Raw genomic sequence first — 17,957 nt, 5'->3', positions numbered from 1 at the left:
GGGTAAATAGATGTTTTTCTGGTTGGCGGTCAGTGGCTAGTGGTATGCCTCAGGGATCAGTGTTGGGACCACAATGTTTTTTTTACAATTGTTTATAATTTACATAGATGCTTTGGAGTTGGGAACTAAGTGTGGTGTGTCAAAATTTACAGATGACGCTACGATGAGTGGTAGAGCAAAGTGTGCAGAAGACACTGAAAGTCTGCCAAGGGATATAGATAGTCTAAGTGAGTGGGCAAAGGTATGGCTGATGGAGTACAATGTTGATTAGTGTGAGGTCATCCATTTTGGTAGCAATAACAGCAACATGGACTATGTTTCAAATGGTAAAAATTTGCAGCACGCTGCTGTGCAGAGGGACTTGGGTGTCCTTGAGCATGAACCGCTAAAAGTAGGATTGCAGGCAAAGCAGGTGATTAAAAAGGCAAATGGAATTTTGTCTGCCATTGCTAGAGGGATAGAGTTTAAAAACAGGGAGGCTATGCTGCAGCTGTATAGGGTCCTGGTGAGGCCACACCTGGAGTAGTGTGTATAGTTTTGGTCTCCTTACTTGAGAAGAGATATACTAGCACTGGAGGGGGTGCAGAGGAGATTCACTTGGTTGATTCCAGAGTTGAGAGGGCTGGATTATGAGGAGGGACTGAGTAGACTGGGATTGTACTCATTGAAATTCAGAGAATGAGGGGAGATCTTATAGAAACATATAAGATTATGAAGGGAATAGATAAGGTGGAGGCAGGGAGGTCGTTTCCATCAGCAGGTGAAACTAGGGCTAGGGGGCATAGCATCAAAATAAAGGGAAGCAGATTTAGGACTGAGGTCAGGAGGAACTTCTTCACCCAAAGGGTTGTGAATCTGTGAAAATCCCTGTCCAGTGAAGTGGTTGAAGCTACCTCACTGAATGTGTTTAGGCTAGGCTAGATAACATTTTGAACAGTCAAGGAATTAAGAGTTATGGTGAGCATGCAAGTAAGTGGAGCTGAGCCTCAAAAAGATCAGCCATGATCTTATTGAATGCTGGAGCAGGCTGGAGGGACCAGATGGCCTACACCTGCTCCTGGTTCTTGTGTTATTATCTTAACCACCCAGATAACCTGCTAATCAATTATGGTTGAATTGTTATTCCCAGAAACCTGAGGCTGATGCCAATTAGATGCCAATACTCTAATGCAGACATCTGGGTATCTGGACATTACCAAATGCCAGGAATGGGCCACAACTCCAACTGGTATCCTGGTACCATAGGCCATTGAAGACATAGAGTGGCATTTTATAGTGTTCTGAATGATGTGGCAAATTTTGGCAGAATTTGGTGAGAAGTCTGGCAAATCCTATCTTAGTGTTGGGGCTATCTTGCTGCATCATTTATGCTTGTAGTGAGCGACAAGATGAGTTTTTCTCTCAACAAGTGGCAAATTGCCAATTACGGTTGAATTAATTTGTTGAATGATTTATTAATGGCACAACTTCTCTAATTAATGTTCAGCTCCCTATCTTAAAGAAACAAGCTCGACTAATTAGATGCCAATAAAGTCTTGACTCAGAAGTTGTAGAAGGTACCTAATGCTCATCACTGGATATGAAGAGCCTCCATGCTGCTCAGCAACAAATTACATTTTGGAGCTTGATTGATGGGAATCAGACGCATGCAACCCTCATCTACAAACAACGGAACTTCTGTACTTGCTAATCATTCATGACCATCATGGCTCCTCTCCGATACAGCAATGTGATGCTCAAGATCACAGCCTTATATTGTAGGGCACCCAGCAACTAGCATTTAAAGGCTGTTGCAAGCCACAAAGCTCCCAGATTAGACCAGGCTGGTCACAGGACTGCTCATTGGTTTCTTAGTGTTTGCTCACATTGTGCCCACCTGCATGCTTACAGCATTCATACCTTGCCACGTGATTCTTTGCCAACTAATGCAATCACACAACCAGGCAGCTTGCCTCAGAGATCATAAGAACTGTTGATGCTGGCCTCAGAGATAACACAGTGTGGAGCTGGAGGAACACAGCAGGCCAGACAGCATCAGTGCAGCCCAAAAGTTGACGTTTTGGGTCGGGACCCTTCTTCAGAAATGAAGAGGGGGAAAGAAGCTCCAAAAGAAGTAGAGAAGGGAGGGGTGGGGCTGAGGAAGGTAGGTGGGATGGTGATAGCTGAGAGCAGGTAGGCAATGGTAGGGATTGGACAATGAGATGGGAGAAGCAGATAGGTGGGAGAGAAGATGGACAGATTGTGTCAGGTCAAGGAGGCGGGGATGAGAGGGCAGATTGGTTATGGGATGAGGCTGGGGTTGGGGAGATTTTGAAACTGGTAAAGTCCATGTTTAGACCATTGGGCTGTTAGCTCCCAAGTTGGAATATGTGGTCCTGCTCCTCCAGTTTCTGTCTGGCGTCACTGTGACACTGGACGAGGCCCAGGATGGACATGTCATCCAGGGAGTAGGAGGGGGAGTTAAAATCTTTTGTGACAGGAAAGCTTTGTTGTTTGTCAAGAATAGAACGTGTGTGCTATACAAAGTGGTCACTGAGCCTTCGCTAGGTCTCTCCGATGAGGAGGATGCCACTCTGGGAAAAGCGGATACAGTAGATCAATTTGACAGATATGCCAGTGAACCCTGTTTCATGTGAAAGTTTTGTTTTGTACCTTGAATGGAGGTGAGGGTGGAGGTGTTGGGGTAGGTGTAGCACTTCCTGTGGTTGCAGGGCAAGTTGCCAGAGGTGTTGGGGCTAATGGGGAGTGTGGAGCAGATGAGGCAGTCATGGAGAGAGTAGTCCCTACAAAAGGCCGAAAGGAGTGGGAAGGTAAATATATCTTTGGTTGTGGGGTCGGATTGTAGGTGGCGAAGTGGCAGAGAATGATAATTTGGATACGGAGATTAGTGGGGTGATATGTGAGTATAAAAGGGATTCTGTCTTTGTTTTTGTTGGGGGGAGGAGGGGTGACGGCAGAGGTGCAGGAAAAGCAAGAGACGCGGTCGAGAGAATTTTTGACCACCGAAAGGATGATGTTGCGGTCCTCGAAATAAGAGGACATCTGGGATATGGGGGAGTGGAAAGCCCCAACTTGAGAACAGATGCAGTAGAGGCGGAGGAATTAGGAGTAGAGGATCATATTGTTGCAGGAGGGCGGGTGAGAGGAGGTGTAGTTTGGGTAGCTGTGGGAGTCGGTGGGTTTGAAATAGATGTTGGTTTTGAGGTGGCCACCCAAGATGGAGACAGAGAGTTCCAGGGAGAGAGAGGGGTAACAGAGATGGTCCAGCTGAATTTGAGGGTGGGGTGAAAGGTGTTAGCAAATTTGATGATCTGTCTTACTTGTCGGCAGTCCCAAGTCTAAGATGAATATATTTTCCAGTAGATTGGTGGCTTGTTATGTCATTCCCACATCTGTACCATGTGTCAGCAGTTTATGTGGCAAGCAGGAACAGCACCTCATATTTTGCTTAGGGACCCTACACCCCAGTGTTATCAATGTTGCCTTCACAAGCTTCAAAATCTCCCCTCCCCCAATCTCATCCCAAAATCAGCCCAGCTCATCCCCACCTCCCTGTTCTTCCTCTGACCTATCCCCTCCTCCCACCTCAAGCCCTACCCCATTTCCTACCTACTAACCTCACCCCGCCCCTTTGACCTGTCCGTCCTCCCTGGACTGACCTAACTCTTCCCTACCTCCCCACCTAGACTCACTTTTACTGGCTCCATCCCCACTTCTTTGACCTGTCTGTCTCCTCTCCATCTATCTTTTCCTTTTTCCATCTTCTATCCGCCTCGCCCTCTCTTCCTATTTATTTCAGAAACCTCTTCCCCTCCACCATTTCTGAAGAAGGTTCCAGACCTGAAAAATCAGCCTTCCTGCTCCTCTGATGCTGCTTGGCCTGCTGTGTTCATCCAGCTCTACACCTTGTTATCTCAGATTCTCCAGCAACAGTAGCTCCTACTATCTCTCAGCACACATGTAGCCATGTCTCACAGTCTTTTTCTGTTCTTATTTATTCACAGGACATGGACTTCACTGACCAGGCCAATATTTATTCCCAATCCCTAATTGCCTGGAGGGCAGCTCAGAGTCAACCACTTTGCTATGGGTCTGGAGTCACATGAAGCTAAACTGTGTTAAGATGGCAAATTTCCTTCTTTAAAAGGACATTAGCGAACCAGATGTGCTTTTCCAAACTTTAGCAACAGCTTTGTGGCCATGATTTGACACTAAACCCCATGTTTGAAACCAGGTCCCCAAAACATTACCTGGATCTCTGGAATAATAGTCATGATAATACTGCCAATTCATCTCCTCACTTTAGGGGTGTGGTACACACCAAAGTCCATTGAGGCACCCATCAGTCACAGTAAGTCAAGGATAGCATCCCATACCAGTTCAGATTGTGTGCCATGGTCAGACGTCCAATCAGAGTGTTCATGGTCGGGAATCCACGCCTCTGCAATCTGAGCAGTGGGTCATGGCCAGTCGTGTGACCCCATAATGGCCATCATGATTGTGGAAGAAGACTCAAATAGAGTCCTGATTACATCTGCCTCCATAAATACTGTAACTAGTTGAAAAATGTTTATTTGTTTCACGAGCATGGCTTCCAGCTCTCTTCTAACAATGACATCCTGGGTCTCGCCCTGATGCTGAAGCACTATCAAGTGACATTTACTCACCAACGGTAACTTTGGATTCCACAGGAGCACCCAGGCCTCATTCTCACTGAAGTATTCAGTTAAACGGGGAGAATAGGTCTGGAATTACAAATGAGGTGAGAGCAATTGCCTTTGACATCAAGGCAGTATATACTGGTTATAGCAGTTAACAGCCTTATCAAAACTGAAGTCAATATGAATTAGGGAGAATCTCTCCCTGATTCTGAAGATTTTGCTGAGATGTTAAACAGTGGATCTGTCTGCTTTCTCAAGCCCATGTAAACGACTAATGATTTAGCTGCTTCCTTTCCATTAGAGAGGAGGAGCTTTCATTTTATACTTACATGTTTTTAAAAACTCAATGCATTGCCTGTGAGGGTAATGGGAGCAAATTTACTTCAAATTCAAAAGAAAATTGAATACATACTTGAGCAGGAAACATTTGCACTGCCCTGGAGATGGAGGTCTGGTAAGGTAACCTTTTTCAAAAAAGACAGAGCAGATGTAATGTTTGGATGCTTTCTTCTCCACCGTATGATTCCACAATTAGAATGTAAAAATTGAAGGACTATCTGATTGTGACAGCATAATGCTGGACAAATTGCTTCAACATTATTCCTGGAAATGGCCAATTGTGCTGGAGGATATTTTTTCTTCCCTTCTGCTTTTGTTGATTATTTATTCTATGAGCAAAGATGTGTTTACCATTTTAGCTTGTCCACAATGTTTTGACATCACCATCTCTTTTCCAGGTCGACAGGCAACATAATGGGCGTATTTCCGGGCTTCAAAAACTAACTAATTTTGTCATGGCTAATTGTTAGGGCTTTGGTAACCTAATACATAAGAAAAAAATGTAACATTGTATTTCTTGCTTTATTCTATTACCCCATGCACTTTGTATATCATGTTCTACCTGTGCTGCATGTAAAACAAAACTTTTCACTGTACTTATGTTCACCTGGCAACAATAAATCAAATCAAATCAATCAAATGTAAGGTCGGTTTGTAGGAGGCATGGTTTACAGAAACTATCTTCATTTTAGTCAAGGCGGACTGTTTTGGAAATATTTTGAACTGCAATAAGAGAATTTCTGTTCCTAGTTTCAATGGCACTATCAATGTTTGATTGGATCAGAGATCAATGCAAAAACAAAGCTGTCTTTAACTCTACACCCACAGTAAGCTTCAGTCCTATCGTCAGAATGTGCCTTTGGCAGAAAACAATCAATAGCCTGAGGTGTCTTTCAGTCCAATGTCTTGTATTAAACTGGAATGTGTATGGCAGAAATATCGAACACACTGCACATCCCAACCTCCCCACAAATTTGAATTTCTGTTACTTAAAGGGTCACTTAACACTTGGTTGTAATTGTAATCCCAAATATACATATTGAAAAATTATAACTGTGTTCTTTATTAATACATTTTCTACACTCACCTTCACCTTGTGCTTGAAAATGTTAATAAAATGCTAAACACTGTTGCAATAAGTTAGGTTAATGGCATGTTTTTAATCATTATTTTAACTTACTTGCTTGCATACCATTCTGCCTCTAGCAAGCTTTGGGGTTTTTATATAGTTATTTTTCATTTGAGCAATTAATCAATGGTCAGGATTTTATTTTCAGTGTGTTCATAAAGCTGTCAAGGTTTGACAGATCCCAAGTGTGAAATGTTTTTGGTGAGCTGCAAAATTGAAGAATCTCCCTGTGGCAAGAGCATAAAAGTTGGCTGTGAAGTTATAAACAGTTAAGCTTAATCTTTAAATCAAAATTGAAATGTATTTCTGACACTTAAATGCTGTCAAAACCACAAACTGCACTGGAACAGTGCAGAGAAGGCAAGAGCTGTTCCAATACTTAAGGCAGCATTTTTTCTATCAACAGTCAACAATAACTAACTTCTGTAAATACTAAAGAAGGAATCTGTTCACAAAGTGCTAATCAATACATGCGAAAGAGACATATGTCAGTTCCCCAGAGAATGACTGCAGCATACAGTGATGGTTCCAGCTGATACAATGACGTTACACGGTCTTGGATGGAGAAATGGGGAGCTGAGCATGTAGTTCTGACAGAGACAGTTATAAAATCTATGGATCCCAATAGTCTTGAAATTATCCTCAACTAGTTAATATAATTTGGACCTATTGCTGCCATGTCATTCAATACATCATTTAATTGTTTGCCAGCACAGAAGTTGGGTGTATTTGAAAAATGATACATTTTCCTTCCAAACCTTTCTTCTTGCACACAAGACAATTCACAGGAATACCAAGAAAAAGCAATATTTATACTAAATGAGAGAAGTGTTGGCAGTGAATGAGTAGAGACATTGCTTTAGAGAAAGAATGGAATTGTTCTTTCTCTCTCCTGGAAACTAAATCACCCAGGGTACAAAGACTTGACTTGGCTGCAGTCTCCTGAGGAACAATTATGTTCACCGATAATCAAAAAGAAAAGCAAGTTGCAAACAAGATAGACTCTTGCAGCAACTCCTAGATAGATGCCAGGGACTGCATGCCTGGTTCTCATGGATTGCATGGTGGTCACTCATTCTATCTCTGCCTGTATGCAGCCAATCCAACCAAACTGATGCACTTTAAAAGGTACAAATAATTTACAAACAAACATAACAAACCAACATAACGTGTAGGCCAAAAACAGAAATTAAAAATAATCAGTGGTGTGGAACAACTAAGAAAAAACTCACAGGCACAAGCAGTGCTAGATATGATGAAATATTGCATTGAGATCATATTACTTTTATTTTTTCTGTTTTTGTACTGAGGTCTAAAATGAGGAAGATACTGCTTTAAACCAAGAAGACTCTAAAGAGATGGATGAAGCACATTGTGAGCTATGTACAATGTTGCCTTTTCCCAGAACTGTGACAGTGTGCAGAGCCAATTGTTTTCGAATATGGAGCCCACTGGTTGACAGCAACGTTTAGGTTTTGGTTTTATCACAGAAACAAATATTTTAAAGAAAAAGCCTAATGTCAACATTAATGAATCACAAGGAAGTGAAAGGAAATAATTCATTAAATCCTGTGGTCCGACTGGTGCTTTCAAACTGTTCTTTCCTGAAGTCTTCTTTCTTTCTCCACTCATAATATCTATGCATGGTTTGTCTTTAGCTGTCTGTCTGAAGGTGAGAGGGGAAATTCAAAAACGGGTAGAATTTCAGTTATGGAGTTACAAATGATCAATTTCACATTTCATTTCTTCATTAATTAAGGACAATTTGTTTTTAATGAACAATTATTTTCTTTTAAGTGCACAGACCTGTTGGTTTTTCTTTTAACCTGAGTTCATTAGTCAGGGAAACAGGAAATTTTAAATTGTTCAACTAAATTTTTTATCATTACGACTTATTCTAGCACACTTGAAATGATTGCTTATGTTGAATTTACGTTCCTGACTGCTAACTGAACCTACATGTTAACCTCAGTCCCTTTGTGCTTCAGATTTCCAAAGCATTTCCCCATTTAGAAAATAGTCTATGCCTCTGTTCTTCTTACCAAAGTGCATAACTTCAAACTTTCCTACATTACGTTTCATCTATAACTTCTCTACCCACTCTCCCAATCTGTTCAAGGCCTTTTGTAGGCTCCCCACCTCCTCAATACTACCTTTTCCTCTGCCTAGATTTGTTTTATCTGCAAACTTAGCAACCTCAGCTCCCCCAACTGGATTGTTCATGTATAATGTGAATAGTTGCGGTCCCAACACTGACCCTGCAGAACCCCACAAGTGATAGGCTGTCATCCTTAAAAAGACTTCACTATTTGTACTCTTTGTTTCTGCCAGTCAGTGAACCCTCTATTCATGCTAGCCCTTGCCCCTAATGCCATAGGCTCTTTTCTTATTTAGTAGCCTCCTGTGTGGCACCATGGCAAAGGTTTTCTGAAAATCTAAATAGATCATGAACACTAGTTTTCCTTTCTCTAACTTGCTCAATATGTCCTCCGATAATTCGAACAGATGTCAGGCATGACATCCCGTTGATGAAACCCATGGCTGAGTCAGCACATTATAAACAGGAATGTTGTGGGGAGGCGATGGCCTCGAGGTATTATCACTGGACTGCTAAACCAGAGACCCAGATAATGTTCTGGCGATCTGTGTTCAAATCCCGCAATGGTGGATGGTGGAATTTGAATGCAATAAAATATCTGGAATTAACAATCTAATGATGACTGTGAATTCATTGTTGATTGTTGAGGAAAAACCCATCTGGTTCACTAATGTCCTTTAGGAAAGGAAATTGCCATCATTACCTGGCCTGGTCTATATGTGACTCCAGACTCACAACAGTGTGGTTGACTCTGAACTGCCAGTTGGGCAATTAGGGACAGGCAATAAATGCTGCCTAGCCAGCGATGTCCTCATCCCATGAATGAATAATGAATAAAGAAAATTAACCATTTTCCAATCTTCTTGGACTTACCCTGATTCCAGTAGTTCCTGAAAGGTCACCACTAATGCCTCTGCAATCTCTTTAAGATCCCGAGGGTATCGCCAATCCAGTCAAGGTGATTCATCCACCTTCAGGCCATTCAGCTTCCCCAGCACTTTTTCCTTAGTCATGACCATGGCGCTCACCTCTGTCTCCGACACTCTTGATCTTCTGGTGCAATACTGGCGTCTTCCCCCACGAAGACTGGCGCAAAGTACCTTTTTAGCTCCTCTGCCATTTCTTTGTTCCCTTTTACTACTTCTCCAGCCTCATTTCCCAGTGGCCTAATGTCCACTCTTGCCTTCCTGTCACCTTTTATATATTTAAAGAAAAGTTCTTGCAGTTTTCTTTATATTACAAGCTAACTTGCCCTTATTACTTTTCTGGTTGTCCTCTGGCTTCCCACCAATCTTTACCACATTGTGTGCTTTCTTATGCTTTTATGCTTCTCCTGATGTCCCTTGTCAGCCATAGTTGCTTCACTCTATCCTTAGTCTGTTTATACAGCCTAAGTACCTGGCACTGCATCAGCACAGAAATTCATATACTGTGTTACTCATAGGCAGAGTTTAATGTGGCCTCACAGCATTCAGTTTGAACACTACTCATGCCACTATTGCATAGTAACAAGAAATAGCTATCTCCATGAGTTTACATACTTACCTTTTTACTTCAATAGACCTTCAATTAATTTGAAACTGGATGCTGAAACAAGTGAACAATTCCGATCATACACAATAGCTGCAGAATCAGACATTGCAACCCTTGAAGATGAAAACACATGTTTTGGTGGAACAACTCCCAGTTTTATGGGTATGCTACAAGTAACATTGTAATACCAGCACGTCGAATTGTATTTAAGTCTCACTAGTTATTGTAACTTGCACATAATACAATCATGCAGTAAACTGCATCTTGTTATTCAGATGATTTGCTGTTTTCATTTGTGTCAATAGTGGCTTATCTTCTACCACTGCTAATTGAAAGTGCCCTGAGACTCAGCACACAAAGGAGGCTTGTTGTTCTTGTGCCCAAGGTCTGGGTTCAGTTCCCACTTGCTACAGGCAGGTATCATAACATGTCTGAACAGGTAGATTTGAATGATCTGAAAATAAACAGTGGTGGCAGCATTCCAAAACAACCACAAGGCTTTAGTGGTCAGCCTTGCACCATCGGACAGACAACTTCATGTTTCCTAATTGTATCATTGAAGAAACCCATGGGCGGGAGAGGTAATGTCCAGTGTGGTATTGTCTATTCTGGGAAATTGATGTCTGCATTAAACCACACATGTGTTACTGAGACAGTTTAAGAGTGGACATAAATATGATTAAGTACTGGAGCCAAACAGTTACTAACATAGGGGAATTTCCAATGAAAACAACAATTAACCTTGAATTAATGTCAGGACCTATTAAAACCACATCCTTACAAATTGCACGAAAACATTGTGAACAACTCCATTTTACAATTATCCAATGGATCTTAGGTAGGTGATGAACTGATATCTAACATTGAAGAAGGTGGTATACACTCCTTGACAACTCTATTTTAAGTTTCAATTATTGACAATGAAAAATATTATTTTCAAGTCTAGTGATACAGTCCTATACCACCTCCATAAGAGAAGAATTTAATTATAATGTTGAGAGTTTGTGTTACAAATCTTAGAATTGTGACATAAATGACAAATAGAAATTTATAACGAGAATATAGAAATGAAAACAGAATGCATGCCTTTAATACTGGGATTCAATTATATAACTAAATCCTGGTCCAATTATCCTCTGACCTCTAAACAAGCTTCATTAAAAGAATTCCATTGAATTTTGACTTGTTCTGTAAGAAGTCATGGGAAATTATTTTTCAAGGTCAATAGTTTGTCCAGACCTTGGGTATCTTATTAAATTTTAGACAACAAATTACGGTATTCAGTCAGTCTTCTGACCCGCTCCTTTCAAATAAACACTAACAGTTTAGACAGTCTCTGGTGAAGAACCACAACATAAAGTCAAGAGGCAAATGGAAACATATAGAGGAAACCTTTGAAATTGAATCAGAATATTGTTGCCGGGGATGATAATGTAACCCCAGTTGTGTCCAGTGTTATGGATCGGACCAAACCCCCTCAAAGAATATTAGGAAGATTGTGTAGACCCTAACTCTTTCTTATTTTAAACATAAGTGTAAGGTGTTGTGTTCCAGATGCAGTGCAATTTGCCAAAATAAGTGAAACACATTTTATTTTTATATTGTAATTAAAATACTGGCAAAATTTAAAAAAAATTGGCTTAACCATAACTCGATCAAAATGCTTTACAAAAATATATTTAAAAACTACTACTAATTAACTGTTCCATTATAGTAATATCCCATAAACACTTGCTTGGCAAAGGCAAAATCAGTAAAACAAATGGTCTCAGATGCAATTCTAGCAGTAGGAAGAGAACCCTGGCTGTTAGCTGCAATAGAGGGAGGAATAAGAGCTTCGACAGCCAGCTTCAAGAAACCAGCAAGTGTAACTGAAGTCTTAAAAAGTCCTGGTTCTGTGGGAGCTTGACACCACCCATTCAGGCTTCTTCTATTGTTCCACATTTAAAACAAGAGCCCCAAGGCCTGATAAGCTGTTTTCTCTGATACTGGGAACTGCAGATGCTGGAGAATCCAAGATAATGAAATGTGAGGCTGGATGAACACAGCAGGCCCAGCAGCATCTCAGGAGCACAAAAGCTGACATTTCAGGCCTAGACCCTTCATCAGAGGGAAGGGTCTAGGCCCGAAACGTCAGCTTTTGTGCTCCTGAGATGCTGCTGGGCCTGCTGTGTTCATCCAGCCTCACATTTCATTAAGATAATAAAATGTGAGGCTGGATGAACACAGCAGGCCAAGCAGCATCTCAGGAGCACAAAAGCTGACGTTTCGGGCCTAGACCCTTCATCAGAGAGGGGGATGGGGGGAGGGAACTGGAATAAATAGGGAGAGAGGGGGAGGCGGACCGAAGATGGAGAGTAAAGAAGATAGGTGGAGAGAGTGTAGGTGGGGAGGTAGGGAGGGGATAGGTCAGTCCAGGGAAGACGGACAGGTCAAGGAGGTGGGATGAGGTTAGTAGGTAGCTGGGGGTGCGGCTTGGGGTGGGAGGAAGGGATGGGTGAGAGGAAGAAGCGGTTAGGGAGGCAGAGACAGGTTGGACTGGTTTTGGGATGCAGTGGGTGGGGGGGAAGAGCTGGGCTGGTTGTGTGGTGCAGTGAGGGGAGGGGATGAACTGGGCTGGTTTAGGGATGCAGTAGGGGAAGGGGAGATTTTGAAACTGGTGAAGTCCACATTGATATCATATGGCTGCAGGGTTCCCAGGCGGAATATGAGTTGCTGTTCCTGCAACCTTCGGGTGGCATCATTGTGGCAGTGCAGGAGGCCCATGATGGACATGTCATCAAGAGAATGGGGGGGGAGTGGAAATGGTTTGCGACTGGAAGGTGCAGTTGTTTGTTGCGAACTGAGCGGAGGTGTTCTGCAAAGCGGTCTCCAAGCCTCCGCTTGGTTTCCCCAATGTAGAGGAAGCCGCACCGGGTACAGTGGATGCAGTATACCACATTGGCAGATGTGCAGGTGAACCTCTGCTTGATGTGGAATGTCATCTTGGGGCCTGGGATGGGGGTGAGGGAGGAGGTGTGGGGACAAGTGTAGCATTTCCTGCGGTTGCAGGGGAAGGTGCCGGGTGTGGTGGGGTTGGAGGGCAGTGTGGAGCGAACAAGGGAGTCACGGAGAGAGTGGTCTCTCCGGAAAGCAGACGGGGAGGGGATGGAAAAATGTCTTGGGTGGTGGGGTCGGATTGTAAATGGCGGAAGTGTCGGAGGATGATGCGTTGTATCCGGAGGTTGGTAGGGTGGTGTGTGAGAACGAGGGGGATCCTCTTGGGGCGGTTGTGGCGGGGGCGGGGTGTGAGGGATGTGTCGCGGAAAATGCGGGAGACGCGGTCAAGGGCGTTCTCGATCACCGTGGGGGGAAAGTTGCGGTCCTTAAAGAACTTGGACATCTGGGATGTGCGGGAGTGGAATGTCTTATCGTGGGAGCAGATGCGGCGGAGGCGGAGGAATTGGGAATAGGGGATGGAATTTTTGCAGGAGGGTGGGTGGGAGGAGGTGTATTCTAGGTAGCTGTGGGAGTCGGTGGGCTTGAAGTGGACATCAGTTCCCACTTCCTACAGACCAAGGGGGTGGCCATGGGCACCCGCATGGGCCCCAGCTATGCCTGCCTCTTTGTAGGTTACGTGGAACAGTCCCTCTTCCGCACCTACACAGGCCCCAAACCCCACCTCTTCCTCCGGTACATTGATGACTGTATCGGCGCAGCCTCTTGCTCCCCAGAGGAGCTCGAACAGTTCATCCACTTCACCAACACCTTCCACCCCAACCTTCAGTTCACCTGGGCCATCTCCAGCACATCCCTCACCTTCCTGGACCTCTCAGTCTCCATCTCAGGCAACCAGCTTGTAACTGATGTCCATTTCAAGCCCACCGACTCCCACAGCTACCTAGAATACACCTCCTCCCACCCACCCTCCTGCAAAAATTCCATCCCCTATTCCCAATTCCTCCGCCTCCGCCGCATCTGCTCCCACGATAAGACATTCCACTCCCGCACATCCCAGATGTCCAAGTTCTTTAAGGACCGCAACTTTCCCCCCATGGTGATTGAGAACGCCCTTGACCGCGTCTCCCGCATTTCCCGCGACACATCCCTCACACCCCGCCCCCGCCACAACCGCCCCAAGAGGATCCCCCTCGTTCTCACACACCACCCCACCAACCTCCGGATACAATGCATCATCCTCCGACACTTCTGCCATCTACAATCCGACCCCACCACCCAAGACATTTTTCCATCCCCTCCCCTGTCTGCTTTCCGGAGAGACCACTCTCTCCGTGACTCCCTTGTTCGCTCCACACTGCCCTCCAACCCCACCACACCCGGCACCTTCCCCTGCAACCGCAGGAAATGCTACACTTGTCCCCACACCTCCTCCCTCACCCCCATCCCAGGCCTCAAGATGACATTCCACATCAAGCAGAGGTTCACCTGCACATCTGCCAATGTGGTATACTGCATCCACTGTACCCGGTGCGGCTTTCTCTACATTGGGGAAACCAAGCGGAGGCTTGGGGACCGCTTTGCAGAACACCTCCGCTCATTTCGCAACAAACAACTGCACCTCCCAGTCGCAAACCATTTCCACTCCCCCTCACATTCTCTTGATGACATGTCCATCATGGGCCTCCTGCACTGCCACAATGATGCCACCCGAAGGTTGCAGGAACAGCAACTCATATTCCGCCTGGGAACCCTGCAGCCATATGGTATCAATGTGGACTTCACCAGTTTCAAAATCTCCCCTTCCCCTACTGCATCCCTAAACCAGCCCAGTTCATCCCCTCCCCTCACTGCACCACACAACCAGCCCAGCTCTTCCCCCCCACCCACTGCATCCCAAAACCAGTCCAACCTGTCTCTGCCTCCCTAACTGGTTCTTCCTCTCACCCATCCCTTCCTCCCACCCCAAGCCGCACCCCCAGCTACCTACTAACCTCATCCCACCTCCTTGACCTGTCCGTCTTCCCTGGACTGACCTATCCCCTCCCTACCTCCCCACCTACACTCTCTCCACCTATCTTCTTTACTCTCCATCTTCGGTCCGCCTCCCCCTCTCTCCCTATTTATTCCAGTTCCCTCCCCCCATCCCCCTCTCTGATGAAGGGTCTAGGCCCGAAACGTCAGCTTTTGTGCTCCTGAGATGCTGCTTGGCCTGCTGTGTTCATCCAGCCTCACATTTTATTATCTTGGAATCTCCAGCATCTGCAGTTCCCATTATCTCACATTTCATTAAGCTGTTTTCTCTATTGACTTTGAGCAAACTGCTTGGTACTTCTGACACAAACTTTCTTCACTAAAAGAGGACAAAATACACTTCTTGAAGCCATAGTATTATCACACCAGCAGCCTCTAAAGGCCTATATTGTGCAGGTGAACTCTGCCCACTTATTCTGAATGGATACCTGAGTGCGAAGGTGACCATGGAAAAGGGGCCATTGAGTTGGAGAATGGAGAGGTGTTAGAAGAGAGTGATGCAGTCAAATGTATCAAAATGTGCAGACATCAAAGAGAAGAGGAAGAGAAAGTTCACCTTTGTCACTGTCAAGTAGAATGGTCCTGGCAATCTTGAGAGAAGCTTTTTAAATTCTCTGCCAGGAGCTGAAACCAGATTGGAGATATTCAAACATGGAATTCTGGGAAAGCTGAAGGCAACATCATAGTACTTGATTTTGCAGAGGAAAGCTATGGTAGGCATGGGATAAGTGTATAACCATACAGGTTCTTTGGTAAATTAAGCTATATTTGTCGCTTTTTGGTCTCTTTAATAAGTGTTAAACTGGCAGATAGTACACTCTGTTGGGAAAAAAACATAGTTCATTGTCAAATGAGATACCGCATCCATTTATGGACACCACACTTTAGGAAGGATTGCAGGTTTTGGAGAAAACAAAGATTTATTGCACAAAAGAAGGCCATTCAGCCTATCATCTCTGTGGAATAGATATCAGATTAATTTACTGGAATAGTATCAGTGGACCGGAAAGGTTCTCTTCTGAGAGCAGAAAGAAAATATAAAGAAAATTTCATCAAGTTGTTTAAAATCACAAATTATTTTAAGAAGAATAAATAAAGATAAATGGTTTAAAGATAATTGTTTTAAAAGATTCTATGGTCAGTGACCAGAGAGCACAGATTGAAGGTAATTGGTAATGGACTCAGATGACATGAAGAAAATAATTAATATGCAATGACTACTTAGGATTTGGAATGCACTGCTGATGAGTGTGGACACAATTGTAGCTTTCCAAGTGTGACTGTATAAAAAAAATTGAAGACAATGTATTGTCAAGATCTGAAGTAAGAATTGGCGAGAGGGGTTCACTATGTTGCTTTTAGAAAGAATGAATTCAGCCTCAGAGAAGAATGACCTCATTCTGTGTTGCATGATTCTGTCATTCTAGGACAAGAGATAACTCAAAATGATTTGTATAAAAATGACATGTGAATGGAAGGAGGAGTGATATATAATCTAGAAGGAGAATTTCGTTATTCAATTTTTGAAGAAAGCTTCGAACTGAAAGTGCTGACATTGAACAAATTGAATAATTAATCAGCATCCTCTTCTGATATGCAAAGAGAGGGTAACATTTGGTTTAAACTGAACATCCCACATGCTTCAGCAAACATCACCTATTCATCTCTGACAGGGCTTATGGATCCAACAATGCACCCACAAGTTTGGAAAAGAAGAAAGCCATCTTTGATTCCAAGGGAATGCCTAAGGAGAGAAAGGAAAGGAAAAGAGAGAATATTTAATGTGAAACGAAAAGAGAAATTGCTGGAGAAATTCAACAGGTCTGGCAGCATCTGTGCAGAGAAAGCAAAGTTAACATTTTGTGCCCATGACTCTTTGTTAGTGTTAGGAAGAGTCATTGGAATTGAAATCTTAACTCTGCTTTCTCTGCACAGATGCTGTCAGAGCCACTGAGATTCTCCAACAATTTTTCCTGTTGCTTCAAATTTCCAGCATTCACAATATTTGTGCTATAATATTTAGATTAGTATCTGCTGCAGTCACAAACTGAACAACTCATTGACCTGAAAGCTAAGTAATTTTCTGCAAACGATGGTCTGTTTAAGATTTGGCAGTTGTCTGAAGGCAAAAAGTGGAAGAACAGGCATGATCTTGGTGAGATATTCATTGTCAGCGATGACATGTTGAAGGTTGTGAAGAAAGTGGCATAGCTTCTCCACTCAGGGGAGGTACTAGTTGATGAAGAGTACTATATTGGTTGTGTCCTGTGTCTGTGTCTTAAGGAGCTTGTTGCAGTTTTTCGCAGTGGCATGTTGATGAGTTGAGCATCATATCCCATTCTCATGATGATGACTTTCAGCATCTTTAGGTGTGCATCGTGTTCCTCCTTGTTTGAGCAGAAACCTTGATAACTTGCTGTGATTTCTCTACCTTATTTAGTTTGTGCATTTTTGGATTACTTGTTACTTTGGTTTGACCCTCAGCACGCAACTCTTATATCTAACATGTTATTCCAGCCATTTGGTTTGTTTCCAGCACCACTTTTTTTTGTACTTATCTCCTTGCCACAGTTAGAAGGATTAGAGGCCATCCCTTCACTTACTGCTCAGCCGTTGATACTTTACTCCCACCTTCTGACACTTTTGATCACCTGCAGAGACTTATTATTCAGCCTGTTGGCACTGTATTCACACCATTTGTATGATCCTTTGATCTGTCTGCTTAGAAATTATGTGCCCCTGAGTTTCTTATCACTCTGCCCAATGAGGGAAGAGTGCTCTAAAAGTTTGTGATTTCATGTAAACCTGTTGGACTATAATTTGCTATAGAGTGACTTCTGATCTTGCCAGACGTCTGGGCTGTTTATTCCTTGGCCAGCTGTGGAGCTGTTATAGCGAGGTTATCACTATAGGGTCATAGATTTATCCAGCATGGGAACAGACCTTTCGGTCTAAGTCGTCCACAACGATTATGTTCCCAAATTAAGTGTGTCCCACTTGCCTGCATTTGGCCCATATATCACCAAACTTTTCTTATTCATGAAGTTATCCGAATGACTTTTAAATGTGAGAACGACCTGCATCCATCACTTCCTCTGGCAGTTTATTCCACACACGAACCACTCTCTGTATGAAAATAATTGCCCCTCATGTCCTTTCTCCTCTGACCTAAAAAACATGTCTTCTAGTTTTGAACCTCGCCTACCAAGGGAAAAGACCCTTAGCA

The sequence above is a fragment of the Stegostoma tigrinum genome, chromosome 15 (assembly GCF_030684315.1).
Source record: "Stegostoma tigrinum isolate sSteTig4 chromosome 15, sSteTig4.hap1, whole genome shotgun sequence".
NCBI lineage: Eukaryota > Metazoa > Chordata > Chondrichthyes > Orectolobiformes > Stegostomatidae > Stegostoma > Stegostoma tigrinum.
The sequence above is the reverse complement of the archived record's forward strand: the minus strand, read 5'-3'. Positions refer to the sequence as shown.